The sequence below is a fragment of the Varroa jacobsoni genome, unplaced genomic scaffold (assembly GCF_002532875.2).
Source record: "Varroa jacobsoni isolate VJ856 unplaced genomic scaffold, vjacob_1.0 scaffold_602, whole genome shotgun sequence".
Taxonomy (NCBI): domain Eukaryota; kingdom Metazoa; phylum Arthropoda; class Arachnida; order Mesostigmata; family Varroidae; genus Varroa; species Varroa jacobsoni.
Window position 1 is genome coordinate 401,826 of NW_019213504.1, and position 19,145 is coordinate 420,970.

The following is a 19,145-nucleotide window of genomic DNA, read 5'->3' on the forward strand; positions in this document are numbered from 1 at the left end:
TCAACTGCAGATCTCTACTACAGTATCCTGTGCGGACTAAGACTGGCAGCACTTAGCTAAATCCCAAGTTAATGTGTGAGCGATGCAACTAAAAACGAAAAAAAAAAAAACCGATCAGATCCCTCCTGGGTTACGGCTCAATTTTCCGACGAACTTTCTTTGCTCGGTCGACTTTGTTCATTAAAAATTAAGAAACAGCGCGGTAAAATGCACACGGACGAAATAGTACGTTCAGATTCGCAACTCGACCGACCAATGTTCATGGAGGCACCTTCTGATGGCTGAATCAATAGAAAGATGCTAATTACCTTACGTGTCTCATTAGAGCCCTCACGAACGGTGGCATAGCCAACGTATGAAAATTGCTATCGATCTTATATATATATATAGTTGAAAACGTATCATACTTCTTTTTCGAAAGCGCGCATAGGATTCTTGTCGATTAGGTCCATTAAGGTTTAGTTCTAGCGGCTTCCATAAACATTATACAGTTAGAGCCAGCGAGGTCCAGATTGCCTGTCAGATTGCTGGTTGAGTATTTATGTGTATGTATATTCAGTTTTTGATATAAGAGCGTAAAATCTTCTAAACTATACCTGATTGCTAATCCACAAACTAAACCCAATACCTAAGCACGCCCGTATGTGTGCGTTATAAATAATTTAGTCGTTCTAAACTAAATAACAAAAATCTATTTAAGCGTTAAGAATCTTTTTCATAGAATCGTCCTTGTCAATTTATTATGTTAATCATGATGGAGCATTAGAACTGATTGTCAGGATAACAGCAAGAAGCGAAACACAAAACAAGAATATTAACACCAAGTCGAAGATTGCTACGACAAAATTGTATACATAATATTCAAAGGTTGTCCGCAGTACAGGATGCCGTGCAGGTTGAATCAGTTTCGTTCCGGGCCGGCATTTCAGTACGCACCACCGTCAGCTCTGCCTGCCGAAAGAAAGTATCGTTAGGAGGCAGACAGAAGGATGCCTGATTATCTAGCTGTAGTCAAACTCTGCCGTAGGGTACCTCCCATCGCTAAGAATTTTCGCGCTGAAGGATGTGCAGGCAATAGAGCCAAACACAACGCCTCTCTATGAACCAGTACTGCAAGGATTTATTCTGTTTGATGATTCCCTTCAAGTCGACGCCAACTACTTCACTTGGGAAACTATACGATCTCCTTCTCGACATCCTAACCCATCCTCAACACCATATGTATACATATATACATAGCGAGAGGGCAAGAAAGCGCGTTTCGCGGAGCCTAACTATACAATATAACACTCGCCATAAAGTGCAGGGAAGCTTATGCAGTTGCATGTCCACATCTATCCTCTATTCTTGAAAGTGTTTAGCCGCTGTACATAGGGCATCGAGTGTCAAAATACGCGCATAGCAAAAAACCCTCACTTAGCGCTTCGGGAACCATCAAACTTGGTCAGATCTACGACCTCGCTTATGTCACAGCAGGACATTCGGTACTTGTTTGTCACAACATTTGCCAAGCTTAATTAGTACTATATATACATATAAACGTTTAGCGCGAAGTACGAACTAATACGTAGAGTCAGTACAGGAAATCCAACGACTCCTTCTCGTATGCTGTGTTCTAGAAAACTATTGCTCATTGCTCGACAGTAACGTACATATCAGCTGCGATACATTTAAGGCCACTTATTTATCGGGTTCTTATCGTTTGCCTCTTCACGAGCGAGCGTTAGCTGAACAATCACTTTACTCGTAGATTCATAACTCAGTAATACCAGCAGCAGCGGCGACAAAAGCATCAGCAGACGAAACTACGACGAAATACGCACTTCCTTCTGAGCTTTTTCCCATTTGAGACGGCCGAGGCAGAAACGGGCCAAGATGCAATCGTAGCTAAGCAATAATTGGCCAACGGCGATACTATAGTACATAGTTCTTCCGTTATCACTAACGAGCAATTGTTATGAATGAAAATCACATATGTGAGTACGTGGCCAGTTCTGCTCTCGAGAACACGTAACAGACACCGGATGAGCGCATGATCATACGTTGTCAGAACGTCGCATATGTGTTACGAGAGGCATTTGTTACGCACGGCCACAAAACAATCTTCCTCCTTTCCAAGTATCTCGCTAGCGGCGACAGACGAAGAACCCCCACGCAACTGTTTGCTGAATAGGTCAGCACAAATATAGCACCTGTCTCCTACAGCGGTCCGATTATGGCAATATCGGAACGTCGCTGGAAATTTATCTTGATGAAATTGTTGCTTTCAGGAATAGAGCTGACCGTATTTACCATCAAGTGAGGTAAGTACTTGCACTCGACAACAGGTGTTACCCTAATTCAACAAAGTATAGTCAATGCTAACAGAGCTTTGTGCGATTTACAGCGTAATACGATGTGTCGAGTAATCGCTCAGGACATACACGTTTATGTAAAACCTCTGTTTGATTAAAACGCTCCTCTAGTCAATTGGAGTTACAAGTGCTCATTAGGTTAAACACCATTGTCCCCGTGATAGCTTAGTGAGCAACCTAATTTTCGGGTCTGGGTTGGTACCCGCTCATGGACACACCTCCTTTCATGCTGGTTCACAGCATGATATGGAATGCCTTACGGCGATACCGAACGTAAAGCTCGAAACATAGAAGTTTAGTATCATTAATGGCATCGATAGTGCTTTTTTTACGAACAAAAATTGATTTCTATCGTTCCTCGTAAAGCCCATGATCGTAGCGAGCTTATATTATTGACATATAGGGTTATAGTTCCTATTTATCTACAGGTTTAAATTATTCACCTATAGGTGGACACCACATTGGTCAAGCAGACACAGTAAAGCCTTATATACATGTACTGTATATTTTCGAGGCCTGCTTATCTAGCGACGGTGACTGAAGAGAACACGTGCTAACAGAAATCCTTTGGCTAATTTACGTTTGGTGGTCAGCTTACCTCTGGCCAGTGATACGCTGTCAGACGAATCGGGTGATGTGAGGAAGGCTATACGAAAAATACTTCAGTGGCTTTATGAGATACACCACAAATCGGATCAATTTCGTTGGCTGAGGCAGTGGTATTAGTCGTCCGTAATGGTTAAGCTGGTCAGCGTGCGCGTTATAAACTGAGAAGAGTTACTAGAGGCTGGACTATTTTGGATATATCCGATCGCGTCTCACTCACAAGTAGAATAGGCGAGGCAAACGTTTAGTCGCTATGCCCGGGTAAATAGAACGGTTAGCATTCGTAGTGATCCCTAGTGAGAAAACGGTCATTCACAATGGAATCGAGTCTGTCTACCTAACACTTGAAATCGATAAGAGTACTTGATTGTTGCGAAAGGAAAAACGGTCGTTTGCAGCGAAAATGCAACCGATTAATAACATTGTCGCATTAGAGTTTGGGCTTCGGTTAGGTGATTAGCAGAAAATTATCTAAATTATATAGTACTATTAGTATAAATACATGGATTGATCATTGTGCTAGCAAGTATTTGGCTTCTTATAAAAAAAATTAATGTTTGTCTTTTCCCTAGAAATATTATTACAGATACAAACGCTATACTGAAGTAAAATTTACAAATTTTTTTTTTTATAATTGGTATAAACAGTTTGCATATGTTATCAGTTTTTCACCATGACACCAACCGCGATACTTATTAAATGTGTGATATATTTAATAACACCAAAAAAAAAAAGAGTGCTGTGCAATTGACTTTATCTTTCTACACTTTTTCATCCATTACCGTCGGAGAATTTTCGCTTAGCCAATATTTCAGGTTAGGGATTATGCAAATCCCTCTCCATTTTTATGATCGGCTTGGGGCGCAACTTGCTAATACGAGCGGTATAACAAGCCGGGGATATCTACCCGGTGGAAGGCACACTCTATACAGGAAGATCCGAGCTGGCGTGCGCGTTTGCTGCCATTTTCCGAGTCAACTGCACCTCGTTCTTTCTTCCTGATTTTCGTTCTGCAAATGCCACTCTGGAGCCGCTGTGGGACACATGCATCTTCTTCAAATCACTTATATTATATAAAACCTGCTAATGATGCTGCTAGCATCAGCTGGAAACGACTAGATCCAAACTATGAATGTGATATAGACAGAGGATGCGCACGCGCTGGCCGACGCGATGCTTCCTTTTCTGGAAAATCGCATGGCCGGATTTGCATGGTAATGTTCCCTTTTTCGCGCCACCGTAGTCCATGTTCCGGTCGTGGAAATTTCGCCGTTATGTTAATAGGCACAGTTCGAAGATGTATCAGGCATAAGTTATACTGCGATATGAACTAAGAAATAGCTAAAGTAGACGAAGTGTCGCAACATTGCTATTAAACACCCATAAACGTCTACCGGGATTTTAATGGTATTACGAATAAGCGGATTGGTTCAACGGACAGGGTCAATACAGCTCAAGCGGTTGAGGAAAGCATACAGGTACAATCTTTAAAACATCTAGCAATCCTTCTAATTTAGTTTTACGAACTCAACAAGATTCGTATATAGCATATGACGTAGCCCGTAAAGTTAGCCCATCAATGCATCCTTTCGGATATTAGGATTTGGTGTTGTTGACTGGCATTTAAAGAGGTTCTGTCTATCATTAGCAAAGGTAACTAAATAAAAAGGCCGAGCAGGCGATATATGACAAAAAAGTTAGTTCTGTTTATGCATGTCTGTACGAACTGAGACATCTAATTACTTGGTAAGTTACTTAGCAGGCAATAATCACCACGTTTACCATCTATTGGTGGTAAAACAAAACTGTTTTTACATGTATAATATATTCTGTAGAGAAGGAAAAAACCTTTTGCAGTACTTCTTGGACAAGTTTAAGGGTTATGCCCAAGCAAAGGTGGTTAAACCAATGAACAGTATTACATTGCTTCACTCAAGTGCCTAAAATGTTCACCTATTATCTAATAGGCTGAGCCGGCTAGGAAGAAAGACTAATAAGGATAAGGGAGAAATAAGGACGTCTAATATTTTCTATACATGGATATACACGCATAACTATAATCGTGATTTTATAGGAAACGCGATTTATTTAGGAAACTGTATTTTTATCATCATTTTTGTAATTCTGCTACGATAACATGAATATCTATGAAGTTTCTACTCCTGAGTAAAATATGAGCGGTAAATATCGTTAGCACCTCACGACTGCCAGTGGGACTCTCTCCGCGTGATTAGTTAAGGTATGGATAATATAAAAAAACTTTCAAAAAAAAGGCCAGCCTACTGGTTTGACGACGAGTCACACTTGTTTAATTACATTAATAGGGCAGACATAGTTCATCCTAAATATTATACTTTTAGTCCGCCGGTGCTTACCCACCCAGCCTTCGCACATGTACGGTACGGTATTGACGTCCGCCTAATGCAGGACCTTGCTATCCTACGAAATGCAATGATTAGAGAGCGCATTCATAATCATCCTTAACTGCGTCCTGCAAGAAGTAGCACTTACGAAGCACAATACAACGAGCAGGACGCCACAACAAGAGTCGAGAGTAGAGTACGAGTTACGAGTTGTTATGACCTTGATTTCTCTACATTAATTGCTATATGTGATGGTAAGAAAGCAAAAATACGAGTACTAATGATAGTAATAAAAGTAATGTCTTTATAGGGTTGCTAGATTAATCCTCGACTTTCCTGGATGTCAGCCTATGAAAGCCGTGTCATAATTCTAAGTGGCAAGTCAAGATCTTGTTACGGTTATTCCATGTCACCGAATCCTGGGGAGTTAGGTACACATATACATCGAACGAGGGGCATTAGATTTAATTGCCGCTGACACGAATAAATCCTATGAGCTCTGTTATGCATGCAAGCTATAAAGCAAGTAAAAATTTTGCACGCTTTTTGCGTATGACGCCTATACAGGCCAATCCTAACACAACACGAAGGGTTGTTATATATAGCACCAGGATTCTCAGTTGGCGCTGCTTGGCAGTGAAGTCATATTTTAAATCCTATCCCAGTTTCGTTTCAAATTCTAAAAGCGAACTGTCTGAGTAACAAAGGCCCTGTTCTCACCCATCTATTTACCCTCTCTAATATGATATCTGTCAATCACGTTCGATATGCTGTGTGCACGATGTCTGCCGCATTTAGTGTCTTTGCATTTGCTACCTCTGCCTATATGTAGATTCCCTGTGAATCCGTGACGGACCAAGTCTAAATGTTGGCTGGCGAGCGAGCTTGTGAAGGTAGCGAAGCAACGGCAACGTAAATGATTCGATAGCATTCGACATCGTACCGTAGCTACCTTTGGTGGAACGAAACATTCGATATAAACATTACGAAAGATGCCGTTATTCGTGTCAAACACTTAACGCACGCCTGTTCTTATCTGTCTTAGACTGTGGTGTTTGAACGGGTACATAATAGGACCGCCGTTCACGCGTCCTGGGTCAAGCAGATAAATGCAAATGTGCGATTTTCTATTATATGACTTCTTGGGTGCTATAATGCTATAGCTTATACGATTTAAGCAAAGCGTTTCCACGTTCAGGCTGACCCCAATGCGAGCAGTCGAAAAGGGCTTTTGTGTCAGAGAGCGTTTATATATAACGTTTTTATCTTCCTCTAATAAATACTTCTCCCTAAAAGTAATAGGGACGATCCAGTCAAATTTTAACTTCGAAACTGGGACTTCGAAGAATCCCAATTATATCATGCCCAGTTGTGCCAACATGACTCAGAGGAAGTGACTTAAGCCAACTTTCTTTATGAAGACAATTTGCTATGTATAGCAGTTTGAAGCAGGGTTAAAACTATAGTAACTATATAAATTAGGGCTATATAAGTGAGTCTCTTTATGATGGACTACCCAATCCGCTTACTAAAATCTATGCGAACATTTGACGCCTCTTAAAATCGAATCAGCTACTATAAACGCAAGTAATTTTGTTGTTATCTTTCTCTGTTTTCTTTATAAAGTCGTTTTTGTTCATCGCTAGGTTCAACAACGATCTTTAAGATCCCTAGCTTCCTGTTGCACCTCAATTGTCAGTCATTCCTCGGCACCAGTATTCATCCACGAGGAAAATGAGCGGCACCAGTGCAATGATTGTCAAGTGAAACAAAGGGATCATTATTGCGCCAACACCAGATTACACAATAAAGCACCATAATGTTTTCTTTTTTTTGCCCACTTGGTTACTTCAAAATTGGTAGCGTTGTCTGAAATTCGTCATTTGCTTTTCGTCTCCCGTACTGCTTGACCCTAGTATAACCTGGTGGCGTTCATCAGAGCGAGCGAACTATATTCTATCTATATATTTCTTAATTTTAAAACAAAAATAATTTTTCAAAAGCTAGAGTCACAGCCATTATACGCTGGGCCGATTAATTCCCTATGAACCCTACTTAAATCCCCAACAGTAAGCGATCCAGCCAGCCAACAGAGAAACTTAACGAGTGTCAGCGACACCCTCTTCGTAGCGATAGGATATCGCTAGAGAGCATCCCTACAGAACGTTAGATGCCATATCGAAAATGAAACGAAAAGATAAATGGTTTTATTATTACTCGCCCGTTTGCCCACATTATCCTGTCTCATGTGGCATTTTTTCGTCTCGAAGGTTCCTAACAAAACTTGCTCGTTGCCTTGTGGATGTACACTCGCAGTCGAAACGTTAACTACACTATTAGCTTATTAAAAAAATAATAATTCGGTCACTAGGTAATAGTAAAAAAATATTCTGATTGAAGAGAATTCGTGTTTATCTTTAACAGCTTCGACTATTTTTGCCGTGCGAAATATAGTGTTATAGACTTGTGCCCACTAGAAGCTCTGGCCGGGGGCAGGTCTTACGGGACTTATTTAGGGAGTTCGTAATCCGTTACTACGTATTACATCTGTATACTGATTATGCGAGCACCTTTGTAAATTTAGTATCCTTAGAAAGTGAATACGTTTTTCAACTCCTTCTCAGCGAAATATACTGATAAGTTGCGCTGAGGAGCTACTGTAGAAGAAATGGGCAGTTTAACATCCGTGCCGATTTTGAAAACGTCTTTTACAGAGGCTTTTGTAGAGGCAGACTCACAAGCACTTCGATCATTTTTAATAGCCTCACAGATTTGCTTCAAAGCGAATTCTGGTGTAAGTGATGTTGATATTAATTGGCCGGCTTGTTTCCAGTATCATGTAACCACCATAGGCAGCCATATGTCTAGACATGGAGGCATCGTTGGTTGTGGTTTGTCCAGTTCTTCCTTTCCCTGTGGAAAGACATTGCAGGCTAGATATGTGACGCAATTCTCGTATCGTACATACATAAAGAGGTCGACATTAGGCGGCATTTCCTTCATTTCTTTTCAGACGGGTTTCGGTCTATTTTGTGCAAAAAGCCATGAATGATCCAGCTCATAAATACTAGCTCATTATTCGATGTCTGTGCCAAACGCTGGGATCACTGGGACCCGACCCAGTTGAGCTTTAATAAACTAAAAACTTTTGGCACTTACTTGTTCAGTTTACAAACAGCAACTGTCCGGTAGCAGAAAACATTTTATGCGCATGCATAGCTCAAAAACGCCAGAAAAAAAAACGACCGAAAAAGAAGTGGTCGTTTGCCAAACACGAGTGCAGGATACCGCCGGCGGTGGGACAAGATCTATCGCTGTCCTCTTGGCTACGCCATTGTCCAGTATTGTTTGGCAGTCTTCTAAACAGACGACCATTGGTTGCATCCGTCAACAAGCGGAGACTATTTCCCAGCTGCCAGCGTGAAAGGGAGAAAGAGAATGCAATCTCTACGCTGGACGGCAGTTACACAACGACCGGCCCAACAGCCCTGCCAGGGGGCAAGCGGTGTTAAACAATTGTCTTTCGATGTTAAACAAAGTAGAAAGAACTTTTCATAGACAGACATACACACACATCTAGCTGTTATGCACAATGTAAATGTATAGAAACGTCCAACAGAATATATGGAGACCTTTGTGACAATATTATTACTACCTACTCTTAGCAACTGGTGTTAATGTCAGTGTTAGCGGCTGTGACCAGTAGACAGTCTGGGTCAGTGAATAGCCATACATGAAGACACCTGGCGTTTTCGACGGTACGTATTCGTAGCATTTTGAAAAACATCTTTAATAGATATCTGCTATTAACTCGAGCCTTAAAAGGACATGTTACTAAATAAATGCGAGCTGTTAGAAATAACTGTGAAAGATGCGAGTATCAGAAAAAACATTATGCATTACACTGACAAGGTGCCTTCTGTTGGAGAATGATGTGAGGCTGCCTATTGCTGCTTCAACAATAATAGTTTCTACATATATGTATATATCTTATACATATATATATATATATAAGTGCATCTACGTGTCTCCGCAAGTGAACGCAACGAACAGAACACAGCGGAAGGGAAAACCTGAAGCAAAGTTAGAAGTGTTCAATGAAATGTAAGATGTATTTCCTAGTTTCGTTCTCTTTAGCCTCTATATTTGTACAGTCCGCTTCGGGTTCGTTATCTGCGCGGACTGTGCATGTTGTCAAACCCGACTGTGGATTCTGCAGACACCGTTAAGCACTTTTTAAAATCAGTCGTGATTAGCTGTGTGCTTGTTCTTGTGTATTTCACTCAAATACGTACACACATAAGGACACGTTTGAATTGTAAATTCAACAACCTCTCATAGTTCAAGCAGTAGTTAACTCCGTGTACCGCAGCAAAGAGGTCTTTGTTAGCACCCGGAAAGCCGGTTACAGCGTGTGCTTTAGCTTGTGACCCTTATCAACCTGAATAGACGGCGAACTCATAACGCCTACCTGCATTAAGTGGCTCAACCCCAATAGTAACAATGGAGATCAGTTCTAGACCAACGTTCAGATTTACCAATAGCGATTGCCGGTGGCTGCCCAGGATATACTCGAAGTCGCCTATAGGACTCGAAGTCGCCTCTTCGTTGAAGCAGAAACGATCTTATATGATCAGGCTTCGCTATTATATGCACTGCACGCGTCTCCCATTTTGATTTTCTCTTACTTGATAGCGAAGAAGACGTTCAATTAGCGCGAAAAGATTATGCAAGTGCACGGTATACATCAGAAATTATCAAAAGGAAGCACTTCTGTTGTGCAGAATTCCGTGTTACCGACCATGCGGCAACGGCACTTCTTGCACAAGATCAGAAACTACTAGGATTGAATATACTTGCTTGATGTCAGACTTCCTTGTGGCGTCTGTCATGTCAACCCCTATAGATTAAATTATTATAAAGAAAGAAACGAATATTTTGCACGATATTGGAATTGTATGGCAGATTATTTACGAGCCTATGCTGTTATACTTGTGAATTCGTGTCCCATTTGTCAAAACGACTTAAACACTCATCATTTACGTGGCGTTCAATTCTATTTAAAATATCATAGGATAATACTAAAAACGCTGCCAATATTTTATTGCCAAGTCTCTCTGGCATAATTCGCCACTCAATTGATGAGACGGCTCCTCTTTCTCATCACACACACGCTGTTGTTTTGACGTGTGGAAATGCGAGACACATTTCGGTCAGTCTCGAATTATTTCTTTCTTCCACCCGGTCATAAGACTACTGTTATTCTTTCCAGGGTTTAAGTGCAGAGAGGTGCGCCAGCAGAAGGGGTAACTGTATATCACCGTTTTCCTTTCCATTCTTAGGCGAAGCTTAGGGCCTAACTTCGTCGACAATCCGCTCCTTCAATCATCAGTACACCATCCCCACAGACGGTATTATCATTGACACAGACGCTTTTCGCACGCACATGCACACGATGCTACCCACTCGCCTACGATGGCTTCGCTTACTATTGTAGATTTGCGGAAATATTCGTTCTATAAAATAAGTTTATGCATTATTCATATGAGCACGGTGGCCACAGTCAACACTGTAGTGAAACTCATTTCTAGTGAGTCTTGGCTGGGGTCGTTTGGAAAGGGGGGATTACGGATCGTGCTTATGTCGGGCGGATGTGCTCGGGTAGCACGGCTTTCAAATAGTGTTGACTATCGCTAACTGGTCCGAAAATCATCGGTGTCGGTGGTCGTCTCCTCACTTTGACTCTGGTAAACCGTGGTAGGCTAGCTAACTGCTGTTTGCTCACTGCTGAAGTCTAAGCAACGTAAGTATGAAGAGTAGGTTAGGATAAAGTGTGGGTACCTGTATGTCTGAGGCTGTGTGAATGTATGTCCTGGTCTTTCTGTCTATAGAAGAGACTTTCTAGACGGGATACATGCAAACATATTCTGGTTTACCTCATAGTTGAAGGAGACTGCATCGCCATACAGCCCAACAGTCAGCGCCGCTGCATCAACGAACACATATACAGGGCGCATCCAATCAGGGCCGAGAGGCAATCGCCCCCTCGATTTCTCCCTCCAACTATCGCTGACGGCCTTTCAAAGCTTCTGCGCTGCTGGTACTTCTATCGGTTAGTGGCCGAACGACCCCGGTAATTGAGCCTTTTCGGGACAACACCGTCCCTTTCGGTGCTGCGTTGCGTGGATTACCGTCAGCCTCCCCGACTATGCCAGGCTCAGCAATGAGAGGCATTCCATTCATCAGCGATGTTATTCCCTGCTCTCAGTGGCAACTCTCGGTTAAGCTTGGGCGGTCTACACAAATCGTGTCAAAAGCGACCGGCTTAGAAAAGAATAAAGGAGAGAGACGTGGTTAGGGAAACAGGCGGCGAAGGCTGACATGCTTAGTGCCTGCTGCCTGGGAAGGCTATAGTGGTTTCTCGACTTTATTTTTTCATCTCTCGTGATGGTTCGGGAAAAATGTTTGCCGTTGAAAATCCTGCTCGTCGAATACCTCGTTACGCTGAAGTGCGGCGTGAAAAAAATGCAGCGGCGAGCAGGGACTGAAAACACAAAATTGGATCTATTTTCGTCGAGACCACACTGGCCGTATACGTATGGGCAGTTTACGAGAAACTCTTTCTGATCGCCAATGATCGTCGTCCAATAGGGCTTGGAAACAAGGTAAGAGGCAGTGTCATGAACCCATGACAATCTACTGGGGGACCCTGTGCAGCCGCCTGGTGAGATAGGCGTACCCAGCTATTCATGGAATGATCATGGACCATTCGTAGTAGCTAAAATAGAATCAGTCAAGACGTGGTCATATGCAGGTATTGCCCTCTAAGAAAAATATGTATACTGGCATCGAGAACAACGTACTAGCTCGGCGACTCGACATTGGCCATTGGCACCATTAGCGAATCGAACGAATCCACAATGACCACATGTGCTGCTGGGACGACAACGGCGAGCAGTGGATTAATCAAAGTGGCAAAACTGAAATGAGTGTCGCCGCTGAGTTGTTGCCCAGATAGCAAAATAAGGTTGAAGGGGAGTCCTCTAACAATGTCTGGCTGGGATCGGCTTCCTTCAGTTGTAGAAATTGCAATAGGCTGAAGTGAGTAGGCGTATTGGTATTAATGGTGGTGGAGATTTGGATGCCGTGATTGCGAGTTCCACTTTCTTTCTGCTGTTACAACAGCAGTACTCACTCACCGGTCACGCAATATACCGCCACGTGACACCTAGCTAGATAGCTCGGCTGCCGTCTCTCTTAGCTTTGCCGCTTACGATGACGACAAACGGCAATTCGGTAAACGACAATTTGGCTAAAAGGGAAGTTGAACCTACCTCGTTTGGATCATGCAACTGGAGCAGTTGCTAGATCAGTGAGTCGAACGCTTGGCTTGCCTGCTTGTCAATTGTACCGCTGTCGCTTTCACTCACTCTCTCAATGGCAGGGAGTGCCTGCTATCTCGTTCTGCTGTCCTAGCCGCTTATTCCGTTGACCTTTCCGGCGGTTCCTTGCATGACCAATACTGAGTGACCCACCACGGAGGGGCAGTCCACATTGCTATAGAACCATGTTACTACTAGTACCGTCACTAGTATTTGTACAACAATGCTGACGGTTGATACTACAGCCCTTGCCCGTGAAACCAACGTTTTCGCAGCGACGTTAATGCTGTGGCACGACAAGCAACACAAAAGAACACCAAACCACAGCATACGACATGAACAACACGACACGTACATGTTGGACATGGCCTGGGGCATTGGCCGTAGTATGCTATGAGCCAACGGCCTTCTCAGGCTGACTGCCTCGACTAGAAAAGACGAGCGACTGGACAGAATCGACGTCGGTGGGTAGACAGCAGAAGAGAGCAGCTGCTTACCGAGCAATTGCCGAAGTGGTTGACAATAGCCCACGAGTGAAGTAGCGGTTGCAAAGAGAAGTAGAAAGCGCGTCAACTATCAGAAATAGTTCGCCGACAGGGGCACCTAGTCATGGCGCAGCAGGCGGACGGTTACATTCTCATTACAACGAACGAAGAGTTGAATTCGGTTATACTGTTCGCCCCCAGAGTAGATCCCGGCGTCCCTCGGCAACATTCAGTCAAGGTTAAGCGAAAATGGCTGTCGTTTTCTTCAACTGCAACGTTGTTTCGATTTTTCCCATCACTGTCCTTTTCTTTAGTCCTTCGTTGTCGTGAATGATGCTTTATAGAAGTATAATAGTGAGGCCGCAGCTTAGCCTTGAGACTGGTCAGCAGTCTACGGCAAGCCCAACACGATGCGAGGAACATCACTTGCTCGCTCCGTGGAGTCAGTGCAAACGGCAAAAGGTCTGCCCCATTACTGTTACCGAGCTACGGTTATGTGTATCAGCTAGAATGACTGCTGAATCCTTACGTTGTCCGTTGTTCGCCATCGTTGCAGAATCAGAGGAAACGACGAGGTCAACGAGGTAATGTTTTGCAGACAGGCAAAGGCTAGCTTTGGAGGTTCCGGAAACTCTGGAACAGCAGACTCGGATGAAGACGACCGATTTTCGCTAATCATTAGTGCCAGAAGTTACATTGGACTGTTATTGACTTTCATATTCTACAAAGGCTGGAGGAGATTTTCGCCCTCATTTCCCTTTTCCGTTAAAATGGTTAGTTGACGAAAGAAGATTTCTCCTTAATGAGCTGCCCCTCGTCATCATGGTGCAAAAACAAAGAACTAGTGTAGAGTTATGTCTTCTAAAGCTCTTCCTTTGTTCTCTCCAAAAAGGAGAAAGCAACATAAATGGTCCACCAGCTCGCGTTGCCCTTAGCAAGGGGACTACATAGGGCAAAGCGCTTGAGAGGTGACTTTAGGTCAAATATTTGTGGTCACTTAGGCCTTAGGGAAAACCTTGACTGCTTTGCCCTTATTTACTGGTAAGCCTAAGAAAGAGAGACTGTCTATTGACGCATTCCTCGATGTGTTCACTCCTCACCTGCTTTACCCTCCTCAATCTGCTTGCTCTCTAGCTTTATAAGAGCAATCGGCAGGTTACCCTTCGGAGTTTAATGACTGTTCTGTATCATTCAGTGTTTGTTGTATCGACTAACCTTCGCTTGCTTGTGGCCGGTCAACGCCTGACCGTACGGAATATCAGTCCTGATTCTACTGTATCTCGTAAAATTAACGGTCGCCCCTACGATTTGCGGGCCGAATCTTATTTGACGTGTCGGCGCGGACGAAGGGATAGGATGATGAACCATTAGTAGTTCCATTAAAAAGAATGTGATTGAGAAAGTGCTACTCCTGCACACTAATTGTAGATCTACCTTGGCTATACTTGCTGGGCTGAGCTGGGCTGGACAGTAGCACACATGACAACGAGGCTTAATAGACTTAAGTGTCGGCAGACCTCTGCCCACTCTGCTGTTACTTTAGGGTTCCCAACTTTTTGACCAACGGTTCATCCTGGGCCACACCAGCTTTCGCCAATTTCCTCTGCCGGCCTTTTTCGCTCCTCAGCACTTTCCTCCCGGTGTTTTTTATCGCTTAGGGGACTGTTATCCTCAAACTACTTCTAGTACTTCTGCTAGCATAAGCGGTAGGACTACTTACAGAGTCTACGTGTGACGACACTGTTGCTAGCTAGGAACAGAGAGGAGAGTCGTATGTCACTCATTTTCAGGAGGCAAACAGGATGGCCTAGATTTCCGGAGGGTTTGTTACACGAAAACCTAGAGAGAACGCTGTTCAGGTGCTGCCCGGTTACATAGTACTGCGATACAAAAACAATAAGTTTGTAGAAAAACCACTACGAGTAAGTCCTTACCCGGTAGAGCCTGCAAAAGGACTGAGCGACGGCATGGTTGCTGCGACCAAACAGGAGCCAAGTTTAAAAAAAGTTTTACGTAGTGACTAAGGCAAGCGGGAATGGGAAATTAGCTACACTTACGTTAATGCTTTTATTTACACTGTAGGGTACTTCTGGAGGATGACGGAACGGAAAAAACGGACAGATGGATTAAAGTATACTTTTAAAGGTTTGGCTTTCTTCTCCTCGTCTCCCCTTCCGACTGTCATCGTTGTTCGCGATCCATCATTCGCTAGCTCACCGATGAAGCGAGGTCTGAGGGAATACGCAGTAACAGAATTTACGGCACAAATTATCATCCTAGCCGGTATTGTCAGAGATTCTTTTAGTGTCGGAACTTCAGTATGCCTTCATCTATTAGCGGCCTCGGGTTTCATTCTCCAAACCTCTTCACGCCACTCGAGAATTATCTCAAGCAGCTACGCGACCTATGTACACGTCGAATGTATGTATGGTTGAAGTGAAAAGTGCAAGCGGAGCTGTTATAAACTAGCAAATTGAAATCAGTTAGTGGCAGATTAGTGGCGCACTTGCTTAGTTCTTACCGTGCGAATCACCGATGCCACCGCTAAATCTTTTTTTCGCTCTGCACCTGACCTTCGTCTTAGCTATCGTATCATCCCATATCGTTGGCTTGAAGCTGCCACTAAATGCCTACAGCTTTTACTGCTGATAGGCCTGCCCTATTTTCTAGTTCTTTAAGTTAGGCTGGCAAACGTTGTGCTTCAGAGCATATAAATTACACAAGCACAGAGCTGTAGACATAATGTGAATAGTGGAGTTATATGGAGACATACAATCTTATTCTAAAGCCTTCCTCTTACTGAGTCAAGCGTTTCCACATCTATTGAAACACCATAAGCAGCGGCCGTTTCGTCGCGGCTGGAAGCGGTGCTGGTCGAGCGTCACGATACCGGCTGCTTTCACCGCTGTAAGTCGTTGACTTTCGTTGCTCGTCGCTAGTTGTCCCTAAGTGCGTTTCGTCGTCTCGCTTCTGAGCTGCTCTCTGCCGTTCCAGTAGTGATCGCGTCGTCGACCGCCGGAATCCTTCACGCCGATGGCTGGATAGTGTAGAGATGGAGGGGAATGCCCCTTTTGCCACGCGACTCAGACGCATCCATTCGTCTTCTCAACGCTAACAAATGGCTTCTGTTGTAAAGTGTCGTATATGGCATGGCTTTCGTGGCGTCCCTTTCTCTACAGACGTCCAGAGTTGCACTCGTGCCCACTTACCAGTTCCGAAGACACGGGTAGAAGCAGACGCACACAGTACACCAAAACAGTTAGCAGCCGCACGACTATCCATGCAGATGACATAAATGTACAGTCACTCTAGAAACTCAGTAGCAGGGAAGTGCTAGCACGATGTTGGTTGGTATTAGAGGTCGTTATCTTGACCAGTAACCAGGGTGGTCACGCACAGCGTCGGCTTCAGCCAGCTGCTGGCTCCCAGATACCACGCCGCACACAACCAAAAGCTCTTAGATCGCCATTATTCAGCTACTCGTTTGGTGCTGCTTGACGCTTTGCTAGACGTTGGAGAAGGTGCAGAAGGAGAAAAAGGGACGTAAGGCTTAAGTGAGCGACTACCGTTTCGCCTGTTTGCCGACATTTCGACTTCTGTTGGTGACAAGCCAGACTCAACGTGAGCACGGCCCGGGAAAACGGTAGTTGCTAGTCAAGAACAGCAGACGGAGTTACATGCATCATGGCCGGCTGACCGCGCCAATAGATATATTAGTACTCACTATTTCTTCCGTGACCCCCAATTTTTTTACCCCTTTCTTGCTTGACTAGTGGCGATTTTCTCCTGCTTCTCGCGTTATCGTTGTCGCCAGCGATGCTAGCAACAGCAGCCTCGTCAAAGAATATGTTATAATTATGAATGAAATATCATGGCACACAATGGAAAATAGAACTAAAACAGACCCAGCACTCAGCATGCTTCTACCCTAGCGCGAATGTACGCTACGGTACAATGACGCCTCATAAGCACCCACAGTGTTCTGGAGTAGCGGATGATGATCAGGTGGACAAAAACTAAACAGGATAGTAACAAAAAGATTAACAAAAAGTAATACGACTTTATTTGTATAGCAAAAGCGTAAACGGAACCAAAATCGTTCTATTTATTTTGCAAGACCATATATATATATATATATATATATATATATATATATAGACTTAACCAGTTTCGTGCCGCATTTGTTTATCTGATTCCCCACCTCCGTTTGGCAGCAAGACTACGGCGTCAGTCGTTCTCTCATCACCAGCAGCGCTTCATCTCCACTTGAGAAGTTCAACTCCTCGTCTATCTTGCCTTCATGCCCCTACATCCCTTGGAAAGGGGAATAAACTTTGCTGTTAAGGTGAATACAAAATCGGTCCACTCAATCTCAGTCTCTCCGGAATTGCCCGGAGCTGGAATATGACGCCGCTACCGAAGAAAATGCACCATGCACATAATTATTTACGTTCGTTTTGTGGTCTATCAACTATAGCCCGAACTGCGAGACCTATAGTACTGCTCGTCCTCTTACATACTGCTCTAGGTATCATGGAATATCAGATCCGGCTTGAGAATCATCAGCGCCAGTTAGCGGGTCTTATCTGCAGCAGCAGCACGCTTCTGGACTTACGGGAGGCAGCGACTTTGGCTGGCATCCTGAATCGGGCCGCGATCTGAGTCCGACAGATCGAATGCTATCCAAGGGGGGTAATAGTAACAAGGGGGGTGCTCCTCAATCAGTAACTCCTTAGCGCAATGTTTGAGTGAAGATAAACGACAGTTCTGGAGGAATGCTCACGCAATCTAGTTGAATCAATTCTTCATCTCTATCGCTAGATAAATATTGATTAAAAAACCAACCTGGTTTATAAGCATGTAGATCAGTCATCTTGACGGGACCTCCTTATGAAACTAGTGACGAAAAATGAGGATAGGTTTACTTACCTGAAATGAGGAAGGAACAAAACTCGGTCAGTTAGGAGAGGCATGAAGATCAGTTGGTTGAATCTCTAATGAATTCTAGATTATTTCGGAATCACAGTAAAAATAATAGACACACATGCGATGTTAATACTGTGACTATGTTTTCACGGGTAACTCAATTTGATTTTCCCAGAATTTCTATCAAGTCAAGCGGACACAAAATGTCTTCGTAATGGCGCAGTGGTAATCTGTTTGCGGGCTAAACTTAAGAGATATGTAAGGTAAGCTAGATTCGAAACCGGGGCTAAAAACTCTTTGTTTCGTACTAGAAGAGACCAGTCTGAAATAGTCCTTGATGGAGGTACCGGACGTAGAAACTGGAAACATTCAACCGGCTAGAAAATACTGAGACACCGTTGGCAATTTTCGTATAGAAGAAGTCTACATTTGCTGTTATGCGCTGCCCAAATTGAGATCAATCGGATAAAAATATAGCATTTTACTTTTGTTTTAGCTATCGTTCTTTTTTCAAAGATTTTTTACAAAGATATTTGTATTCCTCTAGTGATTTCCATCGACATTATTGCCACGATATCTGTTACCTGATTTTCACAAATAATTTCATAATCATCAATGATGTAAGATCATCGATGCTATATATATATATATATATATATATATATATATATATATATATATGCCATTTGCGAGGTATTGGAGTCCTGAGTGATGAATGTAGTTTCCCACTTGGTTGTTGCCTGTCTAACGATGTGAAATCATGGTAATACCGATGGTCGATGTTAATATCAAATGTACATATTTATGAAGTGTATTATACTTATATAATAATGATTATTAAGAAATTTTTGCAGTAAAGAGAATTAAATTCCTCAAACGCAAAAGTCTGTCTTTTGTCAATTCATTGGCTATATTGTTTTTACTAGATTTCTTATATTCAATGTGTAAATTGTGTCGAAAATCTCTATCTTTTTTAGTCTGTACCGGTAATTTAACTTAAAGCAAAACATTATATTTCTGTTATGGGGG

The 19,145-nt window shown here is 43.1% G+C and overlaps 2 long non-coding RNA genes across 9 annotated transcripts in view; one reads left to right on the top strand and one right to left on the bottom strand.

Annotated features, from left to right (window-relative positions):
- Window positions 1-708: 708 nt before the first annotated feature.
- On the bottom strand, window positions 709-8,670 carry LOC111261867 (uncharacterized). 2 transcript variants are annotated; one of them, XR_002681256.2, is made up of 3 exons: window positions 8,483-8,670; window positions 7,894-8,236; window positions 709-951 (listed from the first exon to the last, which is right to left on the bottom strand). It is a non-coding gene; the product is annotated as an uncharacterized LOC111261867 (long non-coding RNA). The 2 variants fall into 2 exon arrangements; XR_015311702.1 differs by having other exon boundaries at window positions 2,953-8,236.
- Window positions 8,671-8,787: 117 nt separating this feature from the next.
- LOC111261864 (uncharacterized) overlaps window positions 8,788-19,145 on the top strand; it is a 47,345-nt gene continuing 36,987 nt past the window's right edge. For 5 of the 7 annotated variants that reach the window (XR_015311698.1, XR_015311697.1, XR_002681254.2 and 2 more), the window contains exon 1: window positions 8,788-9,081. This is a non-coding gene — a long non-coding RNA (uncharacterized LOC111261864). Of the gene's footprint in view, window positions 9,082-10,595; window positions 10,630-17,404; window positions 18,985-19,145 lie in introns of those variants that run through there. The other 2 variants (XR_002681255.2, XR_015311700.1) reach the window with 2 other exon arrangements.